Source organism: Pleurodeles waltl, chromosome 4_1 (assembly GCF_031143425.1).
Source record: "Pleurodeles waltl isolate 20211129_DDA chromosome 4_1, aPleWal1.hap1.20221129, whole genome shotgun sequence".
Classification (NCBI taxonomy): domain Eukaryota; kingdom Metazoa; phylum Chordata; class Amphibia; order Caudata; family Salamandridae; genus Pleurodeles; species Pleurodeles waltl.
The window spans coordinates 1,018,233,219-1,018,247,005 of NC_090442.1; the positions used below are offsets into that span (position 1 = coordinate 1,018,233,219).

General features: G+C 43.5%; 1 protein-coding gene across 1 annotated transcript in view; it reads left to right on the forward strand.

Moving 5' to 3' along the window:
* Nucleotides 1-371: 371 nt before the first annotated feature.
* The window catches only part of AASS (aminoadipate-semialdehyde synthase), a 332,460-nt gene continuing 319,044 nt past the window's right edge, over nt 372-13,787 (forward strand). The window contains exon 1 of the mRNA XM_069229897.1: nt 372-490. The gene's annotated coding sequence lies outside the window, so the exon portion shown is untranslated. The remainder of the gene's footprint in view (nt 491-13,787) is intronic.

Here is a 13,787-nt window from a genome sequence, read left to right on the forward strand (position 1 = left end):
TTATAGTTATAGCCCTGTAAAAAAAGTTCAGTAAATGTCTATCGTCGTGAAGGGCGGGGAGAGGACGGAGCCCTCGCAAACGAATGAGCATCCCCGCCTGTGACATCATGAGCTATGTTTCACAAATGCAGTTCTTTAGCAGAAACAATGTAATCATACCAACGAGAGCAGATCAGGGCGGACAGAGTGTAGAGCATGGTGTGTCTGAGCAGAGGGTGTATCAATTTCGTAAAATAACCGGACATACCATCCCACTTCGGTAACCCTGGGTACAGACCTCTTGCAGTACCCCGGGGGTGCTTTTGGGAGTGAACCTACGTCCGCTACGGGGGCTGGAGCCTAAGCAGCACAGCCATTGGCTGTTGGTCGAGGAACCTCCCAATAGGTTGGGAGAGCTGCAAATAGTTCCTCCTGCTGTCTCTGTCAACCTCCTTTTCTTCGTCCCGTGAACCCCTCGTGTTCCTGACCCTTTGCACAATATCTCAGAGAGGTGAGTGCGTATCCCTGCCTGCAGGACACCGAGACTCTGTAAATCTCTGCTACGCACATTCTGCCCACTCAGCCCCACGCCTTTCCCTTCCCCTATTTTCCGAAGGTTGTATGTATTGGGTTTCATGCTACCACTGGCGAAATAGATTGACCATGCCTGAGTTTATTAACAAAAAAACTCTGGACTCGGAACACAGCGGCTTGACGGATATGGAGCTGGATGGTATCCAATATCCATAACATCGACAGAGCTCTCAAGCTAGCTATGTCCATGCTGATGCTCCACCTATAAGTGGAGTTAAGGAAAGTTTAGAGATCTGCACTGGAATCGCCAGAGACTGGAGCGCACTTCAGTACCCCCGGCGCACGGTTCAGCTCATGGGCACCCCACGCTGGCTTACATCCATCATAAACATGCACCTTATCCTCCACTTGCAGATATCCAGCCTTCCTTCATAACCCCGCAGTTCACCCCTGGGGAACTTCACCTTCTCATAGCACCAAGCCAGCCTGAATCTGCAGTTCCCCCACTGCTGACTTTTAACACATTCCTTATAAGCAAGCATCACCCCCCCCCCCCCCTCCCTCTGCCAACACTGAGATTCACTGTATCACTGTGGATGCAGAAGTTCACCTGATTCTAAACCTCACCCTGCCGGTGCTGATAAATTACTCTACCGCTATAAGTCTGCAAGGCAGCCCACCCCAGCAAACCCTTTCCACTTCATTCTGTAATGCAGCACAACACTCACGAGCCTGCAACTCACCTCCTGACAGAGTCGGACTTTGACAAAAAAAAGTAATGGGCACCAAAATAAAAGTGACCTCCGTTAGCAAAAGTGGCCCTCGTTTTCAAATCAGGACCGTTTTGAACATGCAAAGGCACGTTCTATGCGTTTTCTGCAAAGTACAGGACTATGCATGCATTTGTGTTTGCTGCCGGCAAGGTTTGTGGTAATATAAAGGAAACAAACATTTGCGAAGCCAATAGGGTTTGACTTTGTTTATGCTTCTACATTGTTTACTAACTAGATTATAAATATTAGAAAAAGGTTATGGTAATGTTTTTTTTTAAATTTGATAAATCGTTAATAGTTGTTTATGTTGCAATGTATGTTGAATTATTATCCCTGGGTGCCAAACTCGTAATTTGTACCTTATTTAATATCTCATTGTATTAGAGTATAGTATTGTGTAGTTAGTAAAGTGCCACTGCACTTGCTGCACCATTCAAATCATGCCCCTTTTAACTGCAAGGTAACCACAATCGTGACCACCTGTCTAGTAGTAAACTATAACAATGTTTGGTGTTGAGAGGGGCTATGACAACATTTAGCCCTGGTACACTGCACCATTCAAATCATCACTTTAGTGCCTGCAAGATAATTGCACTTGTGACTGCCTGTTTAGAAGTAACATTTTGTAATAATTTGTGTTTAGTGGGGTACCTAGAACTTTTGGGCACCATGCCACTGCACCATTCAAATCATGGGCCTAATGCTTGAGAGGTAACTGCACTTGTGACTGCCTAATTATTAGTAAAATGTAGTAATAATCTGCGTTTAGAGGGGTTCTGATGTGGTAGACTCCTGTTTTGGTAACAAGACTGCTGAATTTCGAGTGGCAGCACCACCAAGTGTGGGGGAACTGAGTCTGATCCCACAAAGTATGACAGCTGTCGGCCTAACCTTTTCCTGCTACCTAGCAGCACCTCAAAAGTACCCGAGGTCGGAGTGATTTGTGGCAGCCTATGTTAGTCTGCTGAGGGTCCTCCCATGTAGACAAAGAGGAACCAAAAGGCTCTGGCAGAAACTGCAACGACGTGCAGCATGAGGTGGCAAACTGGCTGGAATGTCCCCTCTGAGATGTTGTGGGCTGTGTGATGTTTTATAATAACAAATCTGTTCTAAGAACTGCCCTGACATGACAACAAATGTTTTTCTGTGTAGCGTAGACAATGTTCCCTTTGGACTGGCAGTACCTGGTAAACGTTTTGTACTTCTTTGGGTTGAGCACAATATTAGAATGTCATGGAAAGAAATGAATAACAGTTTCTGAAAGGAAGGGCAAATGATAAAAGGAATAAACATATCTCTCTTAAAATGAAGCAATCCTAAAATAATAAAAGGATTAAAAGCAAAATGTAACTAGGTAAAAGGGCACAGGCCTCGGGCCCAGAGCTATATAATATGCACATGTAAACTTCTAAAATAACCTCATCACGCCCTCCCCATTGTTGGTTCAAAGATGCAGAAGTCTATACTAAAATCACCTATCCCTCATTAGCTACTAAAAGCATGCTAAATATAGTGAAAGAGATCAAATGTCCATGCCGACAAGCAAAACAGACCAAAATTTGAGGCAAATTGAAAAGGTCAGTTTAACATTTTTTGAAACTCAAACATCAATTGAGGCCATGTGTCAGCACAGCAATAATAATAATAATAATAATGGTTTTTTAACCCCTTAGCTGCCAGGCCTTTTCCTCTCCTGTGCTGAGCCTTTTTTGGGTCTTTGGGGCAGTTCGCGCATAGGCCCTCATAACTTTTTCTCCACATAAGCTACCCATGCCAAATGTGCGTCCTTTTTTTTTTCAACATCCTAGGGATTCTAAAGGTATCCAGACTTTGTGGGTTGCCGTGAAGGAGGCCGAGAAATTAGCCAAAATACAGCAAATGTTTTTTTAAAAATGGGAAAAAAGGGCTGCAGAAGAAGGCTTGTGGTTTTTTTCCCTGAAAATGGCATTAACAAAGGGTTTGTGGTGATATAATTACCACCTTCCCAGCTTTCAGGAACAGGCAGACTTGAATTAGAAAACCCCACTTTCCAACACAATGTTGACATTTTACTGGGACATACCCCATTTTTTACTATTTTTTGTGCTTTCAGCCTCCTTCCAGTTAGTGACAGAAATTGGTGAGAAACCAATGCTGGATCTCAGAAGGCTAAACATTTCTGAAAAGTAGACAAAATTCTGAATTCAGCAAGGGGTCATTTGTGTAGATCCTACAAGTGTTTCCTACAGCAAATAACAAATGAAATAAAAGAATATTGAAAATGAGGTAAAAAAACAGCAATTTTTCTCCACGTTTTACTCTGTAACTTTTTCCTGATATGTCAGATTTTTTAAAGCAATATACCGTTACGCCTGCTGGACTCTTCTGGTTGCGGGGATATTTAGGGCTTGTAGGTTCCTCAAGAACCCTAGGTACCCAGAGACAATAAATGAGCTGCACCTTGCAATGGGTTTTCATTATACACTGGTATACAGCAATGAATGTGCTGAAATATAACAAGTGAAAAATAGGTATCAAGAAAACCTTTGTATTTCCAAAATGGGCACAAGATAAGGTGTTGAGAAGCAGTGGTTATTTGCACATCTCTTAATTCCGGGGTGCTCATACTAGCATGTGAATTACAGGGCATTTCTCAAATAGACACATTTTTACACACTGTCTTACATTTAGAAGGAAAAAATGTAGAGAATGACAAGGGGCAGTAACACTTGTTTTTCTATTCTGTGTTCCCCCAAGTCTCTCGATAAAAATGGTACCTCACTTGCGTGGGTAGGCCTACTGCTCGCGACAGGAAACACAAAATGGACACATCACATTTTTACATTGAAATCTGACATGTTCTTTGCAAAGTGCCTAGCTGTAGATTTTGGCCTCTAGCTCAGCCGGCACCTAGGGAAACCTACCAAACCTGCGCATTTTTTAAAAGAAGACACCTAGGCGAATCCAAGATGGGGTGACTTTGTGGGGCTAAGACCAGGTTCTGTTACCCAGAATCCTTTGAAAAACTCAAAATGTGGCCAAAAAAACACTTTTTCCTCTCATTTCAGTGACAGAAAGTTCTAGAATCTTAGAGGAGCCACAAATTTCCTTCCACTCAGCGTTCCCTGAATGCTCCCGATAAAAATGGTACCTCACTTGTGCGGGTAGGCCTAGCGGCCGCAACAGGATTTGCCCCAAAACACAACGTGGACACATCCCATTTTCACAAAGAAAACAGCTGTTTTTTGCAAAGTGCCTAACTGTGGATTTTGTCCTCTAGCTCAGCCGGCACCTAGGGAAACCTAGCAAATCTGCATATTTTTGAAAACTAGACACTTAGCGGAATCCAAGATGGGGTGACTTGTGGGGCTCTGACCAGGTTCTGTTACCCAGAATCCTTTGCAAACCTCAAAATCTGGCCAAAAAAACACTTTTTCCTCTCATTTCGGTGACAGAAAGTGCTGGAATCTGAGAGGAGTCACAAATTCTCTTCCACCCAGCGTTCCCCCAAGACTCCCGATAAAAATGATACCTCACTTGTGTGGGTGGCCCAGGTGCCTGCAACAGAAAAATGCGAAAAACCTGTAGAGATTAAGGGGACTTGATAAGCACATATTTTTTTTTATACATCTTTTTAGGCTGACTCTGCTTTGGGGACCCACACAAGTGAGGTATCATTTTACTTGGGAGACTGAGGGGAACGCTGGGTGGTAGGAAATTTGTGCTGCAGCGGTGATCCTACAAAGAAAAGTGAGGAAAATAGGCTTTTTTAAGCACATTTTGAGGTGTGTAGAGGAGTCTGGGTAAGAAAATGTTGGGGGATCCAGGCAAGCCACACCTCCTTGAACTCCTTGCGGTGTCTATTTTTATAACATGTCTGGGTTTGGTAGGTTTCCCTAGATGAAGGCTGCACCCGGGACCAAAAACATAGGTGCCCCCACCCCAAACACAGGTAGTTTTGCAATAGATCATTTTGATGTGTCCACGTAATTATGTGATGTTCCAAATACTAAAATTGTGAAAAGAAACGCATTTAGGTTATGTTAAAAAGACCCCTCACCCACCAACCAAGTTGGTGGCATGCTTAATACTCGGGGTCCCACTCGAGACACCTAGCGTATCTCAGGTGTGCTGTGACGCCTGATTACAGTGGAGCAGGTTTTGTCATTTTTACCACACATACTGGTTGGATTTGGCACGAGGGTGAGTGATGGTTCAGTGGATCAAATTTTATTAACAAGAGATTTCACAAAAAATGAAATGCACTGTTAATAACTGAAAAACCAAAAAACGGAACCAATGACTCACAGCTCATGAGCTGTAAAGCCACGACAAGGCACCAACCGCTTTACAGTCCATTCACACACCTTTCATACATGACATGCACAAGACCATTCACGCCGCCAGCCACGGGCCCAGCACATTACAACACTTGCATCGACAGACAGCGCCACTCAAGGGCCCATCACTTACATACGCCCACATGGCTGATACAGCAATCACACCAGCTGATGGGAGTGTGTGGACTGGCGTTTGGCTGGCAGCGTGTAGCAGTAGCCAACTGCAAGTCAATATTTCAACCGCCAGCCAAGCGCCACTCCACACACAAGGGCATCACTTTTTTTTTGTTTTAAAAACAAAGAAACCTCTAACTAATTGGAAATAATTACAAAACTACAAACACAAAAGCTCTAACTAAGTACATGATAGAAATGCCAACCATGAAACTGAGCACATGAAAATATAAAACAGGCAGTTTACACTCATCGTAATTCCCAGTAATTCTTCTGGGTGTGGTAATTCCTGAAACAACACCCACACACAGCCCAGGCTTTGAAGGACAATCTGGGCAGTACATTCAAGCCTCCCTCCGGATACCTCTTCGAGCAGACTCTACATTTCTTAGCTGGAAAGTCTTTTTTTTGGGGGGCGTGGGAGGAATGTGCTCAGCAAAGTGGCGATCTTTCAATATAGCCACATCCTCCACCACTGCTTCTCTAAGAACTCTTGCCTGTTCCACCACAATAAGGCTCTCTATCACTAACTCCTGAAATTTCACAATTGTCATCTTTGACTCTGGAGACCTATCTTTATACACAATAAAAGCATTAAAAGTTGCCAAATGGAAGAGGTGAACTGCTAACTTCTTATACCAAACGTAAGACTTACGAATAGCAGTATAAGCTCTGATCAACTCTATCTACACCTCCCATGTGTTTATTATAATCTAAAATGCACACAGGTTTGCGCACTCCAGCAACCTGGCCCCAAACAGTCACGGGGAAGTACTCTCATTATGGATGGTACTTAGCATGTAGACATCCCTCCTATCTGAAAATTTCAAAGCTAGCAGCTCATCATTCCGCAAGGCACTGCACTATCCCCTCTCAAGTTTTTTACAGACAAGCTCCCTTGGATAGCCTTTCTGGTTACAACGAATTGTGCCACAAGCAACAGTGGCCACTCTAAACAATTCCGTGAACAACTGCACTCCAGTGTAGAAGTTATCTACATACAAATGGTGACCTTTGTTGAACAGTCATCTACCAAGTTCCCACACAATTTTCTCAGTAACTCCAAAAGATGGAGGACAACCAGGGGGGTCAATACTGGACTAATAAACACCCACACACACACACACTATCCCTGGTGCCTAAGTGGCTTCTTGCCCCCTTGGGGGCAGATCAGCCTAAAAATATTAGGCCGATCTGCCCCCAGGGGGGACAGAAATGGCCATAAAACATGCCCCCGAAATGGGAGCAACCCTTGCCCAAGGGGCCGCTCCCCGACATACAACCAACACACTACAACAAAAAAAAAGAAAATCCCTGGCGTCTAGTGGGCATTCCTGCTGCCCGATCAGGCAGCAGGAATGCTCAAAGAAACATCGGGGGAAAGGAAAACCCTTTCCTTTCCCCCCCATGCCTCTTTGTTTGAAACCCCCACCCGCCGGAGGAGAAACTCACCTGTTTCTCCTGATTGCGCGCTGGAAGCAAATGGCTTCCAGTGCGACCGGCACCATGTAATGATGTCAGCATGCGATCGCGCACTGACTTCATTAGTGGGGGTGGGGGGCAGGGGTGGAAGGGGAAGGGCTTCCTCTTCATCCCTGCCTTGGAGGGGTGGAAGGGAAGCGCTCCCTCTGAGCTCATGGCCGAGGACGTAATGGTTACGTCCTAGGCACAGGAGCTCTGTGCCGGTGGACGTAACCATTACGTCCCCAGCACAGAAGGGGTTAAAAAATCACCAATGTCAAAACTTCGTATAGATTCCAGGAAAGACGCCACTGTGCCATATGGTAAAGGAACCAATTTGTTGACCAGGAAAGCGAGGGAGCACTAAAGTTTTGTTGCCTCAGCCATAGCTCTGGCCCATGCGGAAGCATCCCAAACAGTCCCAGGTGTTGTAACAATAAGAGCAAGTTGATCCACAAATGGCTGTTCATAGCAAGTTTCCGGTACTAATCTCAATGTGCATGTCTGGTAATGAACCCTCATTAAGAACATTAACAGAGCAGCATCCAAAGAAGGTATACGCTGCATGGCAAGACTCGCTTCTGGTGCATGTTTGAATGGGTACCACAAACATCTAAATTTGGGCTGCATGCAATTCAAAACCAGTCTGAACGACAAAGACCAGTTGGACTCCAGTTCTTCCAGAAGTCATGCTCTGAAACACTACATCATGCGTTCACGACACAGATGGGCTGGTGGAAGTGCCATCAGTCCTCCTTGTTGAGATGCGGCAGCCATTGCGAAGAACGAATAGCAACAGCCAAATGCTGCCAATTAATGCCAAAGTAACAGGGAATCCCCCAGAAACACTTGAAAAAGGAGAGTCAAGTGGAAATAATAAAACTCAGCATTTGTGAAATCATGTCAAGACAAATATGCAAACCTTTCTATGTACGTTTTATAACTCCCCACTGGTGGAGTTGGACAATGTTCCCCTTGTGTATAAATATAAACAGATCTCTTTATGTATAAAGTGATGTCCGTATTGATGATAACAGAACATTTCCTCAATAACTAGCTCTTGCTTGGTAAACATCTTCACCTTCAAATACAGTATAATATTCAAGCTCAGAAAGCATTAAAATCAACTATTTTCACATCCCAATCACCAGAAACCACCCCAGGTGTCACTATATCAGTCATAGAAACTTTGAATACATGTGGAATTTGAATAATTTCCGTCGGTTTGTATATATCAAATGATACTTTATCCCAAATAATTCCATCAGGAATCTGTATAGCTGACATACTCACTTGGGACAAGTCTCTGCAGACCGTATGTGAGGGTAGTTGAGACTTCAAAACCTCATCCACCAGTTTAACAGCAGAGCGTTCAGGATGATATTGGCCAGGTATCAGTAAAAAGAAAACGATGACAAACCCAATCCGGAGGAGGAAGGCAAGCACAGTTAAGAGTCCATAGATAATTCTACAGATGAATTCAGTAGTTAGTTTTGAGCCAATTAAATAGCTTGCGTGCACTTGATACAGGTGTAGTTGAAGATGCTGAAGAATTTGAAAAAGAATTGTTGATGACGGTAAGATATCCAGCAGCAGTTCGTGCAAACTCTGGAGCCTATGTCGGAGAAGGTGAACTGGCAGATGTGTCCCTTGGTGATTTGTAGTAAATGATTCGATCTGTTTGTTTTGAATTTGAGTAATGTTGCTCAGAACCTTCGACATTTCTTGTCGTGGATGTAGTGACAGCTACTAATAAAAGCTCATTTTCCTGCCTCCCCAGGCTCGGGGAAGTTTCATCACAGATGGTCAAATTTTGAAGAAGATCATCCTGATTAACAGTGAGAGGGGTTCAGGTACTGTTCAGGATTCCTCGTGGTCTGCTGTGCTGCGGTGTAACTTGACATTATCAATTGAAACACAAGTGTTTTTCTTTAGACCCAGGCTGCAGTGGTAGGATGACAGTTCTCATACTGTGTATTCCCAGGACTGGAGCAAGTGCTTGATATGCAGGACCAAATTTCTTTTTTGCAGCAATCTTTTCATGCACTAGATTCCCAACTTTTGGAATCCAGCCGGTAGATGTTGATGGTGAATCCTTCATTCTCAAGGTAGCGGTACATGCAGATGAGTTGTCATCACTGAACTGTTGTAATTCCTGCAAGACAGTGACACGTTAATTTATGTTAGAAGGTGTGTCCGCCACTACTGCACCAGGGCCATCAAGATCAAATATAGGTATGCCAACTTGAACCTTATATGGGGTGCGCCCTTCCAAGGGCCTTCTGGGCAGATTTTTAAGTGCTCTCTGGACTCCATACAGGTGGTTAAGCCAACTACAACCTGAACCTAATAATCTGACTGTTAAATATTGCTTTAACTCTTGGTTCTTCCACTCCACAACAGCGTTTCTCTCAGGGTGATATGGAGTCGAGAAATGTAGTTGGACCCCCATTGTCTCCATGGTGTCCCTGAATGCCCTGGAGGCAAAGGCAGGGCCCTGGTCGGAATGGAAAGCCGCAACTGCATATGTCCTGATAAAAGATATGCAGATCTTTAATAACAGTTCGAGCGTCAGCCAATCATTGTGGCCATACCCATAGAAATCTGGAGCAAGAGTCAATAGCGACTACAACATATTTGTATGCACCATTATGTGTTAGGGTACCACAGTGGTCCAGGTACACACATTGCAAAGGTTTGTTGGAAATTAGGTGGGGTGTCTGCAGTGGGCGTTTGATGGTGGATTCTTTTATTTGTAGACAGAAGTCACAATAAAGGACATACTGTTTGGCCTTTTTGTATAGACCTGGCCACCAATAGTGTTTTTGCTATAATGTAATTGTAGCTGCCATACCTGCATGGGTAGAAACATCCCCTTCATGCGCTGATTTTATTAGCTTTAATCTTTGGTCTTGGTTGCTATTGTTACAAATGCAACATTTCGTGTGCTGAGATGGTGGGAGTATTTAGCGGGATATGTCTTTGGCAAGGGTGTGCTGTCAGCCGAAGCTTTCACAGAAGCCAGTGTTTCATCATCCAACCTCGTCTTGAAACAAGTAATCGCAGCAAAAGGAGCCGTGGCTACTGCTGACTTGGCTGCTTCATCAGCCAAGGTGTTTCCTGCAACATGTATTCCTACACGTCGATGGCCAGTTGTATGTACTACATGGGTATTTGGTAGCATCTCCTTTACATCTTCTACTTTCCCCCACCCCACAGTAGTCTGTGTTTGATGGTGTTTCCTTTTGAATCTCTGAATCCATTCTGGTGGCAGTAATGCAGATATTCATTAAAGGACTGGACACAGTAGTACGAATCACACACAGTGAGTGTCAGAAGGTCAGGAGCCATATGTTCCATTGCCAATAATAGAGTTTTACACTCTGCCAAGCGTGCAGTTCAGTCCCTTAAGGTCTTCATGTATGTGTTCTGAGGGTGAAACATGCCATCCCGTGAATCAGCTCACAGCCGTGCAAGCAGCAGAGTATTGATGTTTGGTGCCTACTGCTGGTTGCCCTGAGCCATCGATATATATTATCATTTGATACTGTTCAAGAGGCAAAATGTTTGTAGGTGTTGGGTATTGAAGTTCATATTGAAGGAACTCTTTTGTTTGAAGTTTTGTATCAATAACATAATCCACATCAGCGGCAGTCAGAGAGGTGGCACATTGGATCCAACATTGATGCAGTGCTTTTGCATTTGTAACACTGGCTTTTTGTCACAGCCTTTAAAGCAGGTAATGAGGTCAGAACAACAATGCTTTTCCCCTGGGATTGAGGTCTCTCTTTTATGACAGTCATGTGAACTTCAGACAGAATTTGTTCAGTGGGAGCAAAGCGTTGTTCAGCTGTTGAATATAAATGTGATTTGTATGGTATAGCGATGGTATCACCTTCATTGAATGTTACGTAGGTGAATCCAATGGCACCAACAATTACCCTGATGACCAAGTTTGTTTTATTATCACGTTTGTGTAAATGTTTTCCTTCAAGCATATCCTGTTGTAATGTTCTGAGAATGCATGTGTGTTCAGCCCTCCAATATTTACTTGAAAATTCTGGTGGTTTTATGCGCGGTGCATAATCTGGAATGTAAATTCTGCAAAAATGTAAAAAGCTGAATAATGATTGTAGCTTTTTGATGGTGTTTGGTGGTCGTAATTGCGTGCAAATCTTCTAAAAAGTGCAGCGCCAGGCTTCTTCCTTCATCTGATAACTCCCATCCCAAAAACAGGACACTGAAAGAGGCAATTTTTGTTTTCCTAAAATTAAGTTTGTAGCCTATTTCAGCGAAGTTCGCCACAGTGCAGTCCACCTGTCTTAGCTGTGCGACCAGGTCGTCGTCTGTCAGATATATGTCTCCTACACAGGACAATGCCTTAGGGTCTATGTTGTGAAGTATAGATGTCACACGTGCTGAGAATAGTTCAGACTGTTCTTATATTCTTGTTGGAGTTGAGAAAATTTCCTCATGCAAACCTAATGCGCTGAAGGCGGTCATATCCCTGGTTCCATGCACTATATTGTGGCAGAAAAACCCATTGGAAATATCCAGGGTTGATTTGTATTTTTTGCACACTAAATTGTTAATGAGTGCTGTGCTGTGTGCATTTTGTATAACAGATGCTTGTGTGTGACTGTTTAAGTGTCTGTAGTCTAAGACTATTCTATATGAATGATCCGCCTCAGCCAGGGGAACTAAGGTTGTTCATTGATGTTATGCAGGGTTTTATTACACCCTGAAACTCAAGTTGTGTGAGTATTTCCCTCACTTGTACTTTAGCTTCATGTAAATTGAGGTATTTTATTTGCGTGCCAATGTCCAATTTACTGCGTAAGCCTGTCTCAATTCTTCTGGAACAAGGACCGAGCAAGATGGCATAGTGACATCTTCCCCTTGTGGGAGTTTACAGACAAATTCTGGTGGCCAATCTTTTTCTGCCAAAAGAATGTCATAACATGACGTCAATTTTCCCCAGAATATAACTTTAATTGTGCGCTCCTGTCACCTTCAATTTGTATTTTCACTTTGTAAACCCTATCTGGGGGGGGCGCGTGTCCACAGTTTCGACTTTTAAGTAGTCATTAGTTGCCATCACCTCCAGAAGCTCTTGAAGATTCCCGTGAACTATTGTGATCTTTCTCTGACGCATTGTCTAGCAGAGTCAGTCCCAAATCCTTGTTCTTCAGTAACGTTCTTATCGTGTGTGGCATTTCTAGCTGAAATTGCTTCCACCTTTTTCATTTTGATTTGTGCTTTCTTTGTGGTAGTTTCTTTTCCTTATTTACAGAAGGTTCAGATGAGCATTGTGAATCTCTCTTGGTTTCACGTACTTGTTTTGTTGTTAGTAATGCCCGCCTCTCTCACTATGTTTATGCGGTGAGTCCTGAAAGGAATGAGATTGGCGCGTATCAATATATTGGTATCTATCAGGACTTTTTAAACAATCCCTATTTCTCAGATTTTAACATTTCTCAAAGGTCTATGATTGCAGAGATTCTCCTCTTTGTTTTGTATGATCTTTGGTATGTTTTTGTTTACACCAGTGTTTTTTAGAACTCTCTGCTGCTTACTTGGTAGAATCCTTATTGGATTTACCTTGTAGTTGTGGTTTACTTGGTCTGGCCCCCAGACCACACCGACCTATACTTGAATAGGTATCAGTGTTAATCTTTGGCAGCTCGCGCTCCTGATCCAGTCTGGGAACATCTTGGAGCCACTGCTGTGCTGCCAATGTTGCTGCTTCCCCCTTAAGATTACTTAATATTATTGAGGATACTGTGGCAAAGTTACCCATTAATTGCATCCCCAGATCTAGGGCCGGGGCAGCCCTATATTCATCCTGAATTTATTTTAACACTCCGGAAAATACGCAAGTGTTGGTGTACCATGTGTGGTAGTGTAGCAGCAAACACTGCACCCCAAGTGGCACAGTTGCCCATTGAGGGAACCATCCCACATGGCAAGCACATTGTGAGAATTCTATGTTTATCTTGGGATCCCGTATGGGGAAACATTGTTTTCAAGGCGCTAATTTTTTGTGTTAACTAAAACAGAAACTCTTCACATTTGGTGGGTCCTTTACCCATAATTGGATGCAGGGTAACAGGATTTATTCCTGCAGTGGTTGTGCCGGAGCAGCCCTTGATGGGGTGGTGTTTAAAATATGCATTACAAATTGTATTGATCGTCAATATATTTCTACTAAAATTAGTGTATAGGCAGCGTATGTCCGCCACCGCACCTACATTAGGGTGTGGTGTTTAGCTAGCCATTTCTGGCCATGTAGGTCCGTCATTACGTAAGAAACCTAGTCTACCATTCTGTGGAACATGGTGTAGGGTGCCATTAAGCCAGTTTTGTTGTTTTTGCTAAGGTAGTGGCATTTCTAAATACCAATATTGTGCGGGTGCATTTGCTGGAGTGTGATGACGAAATGTCTGTGTTCCCATCTGCTGCTGGAAAGGTGACCTAAGAGTAAAAGAGTTCTGTTCTGTATGCTGTGTGTGTCTCAACGACAAATGTTACTTCTTCTCCCTCATCT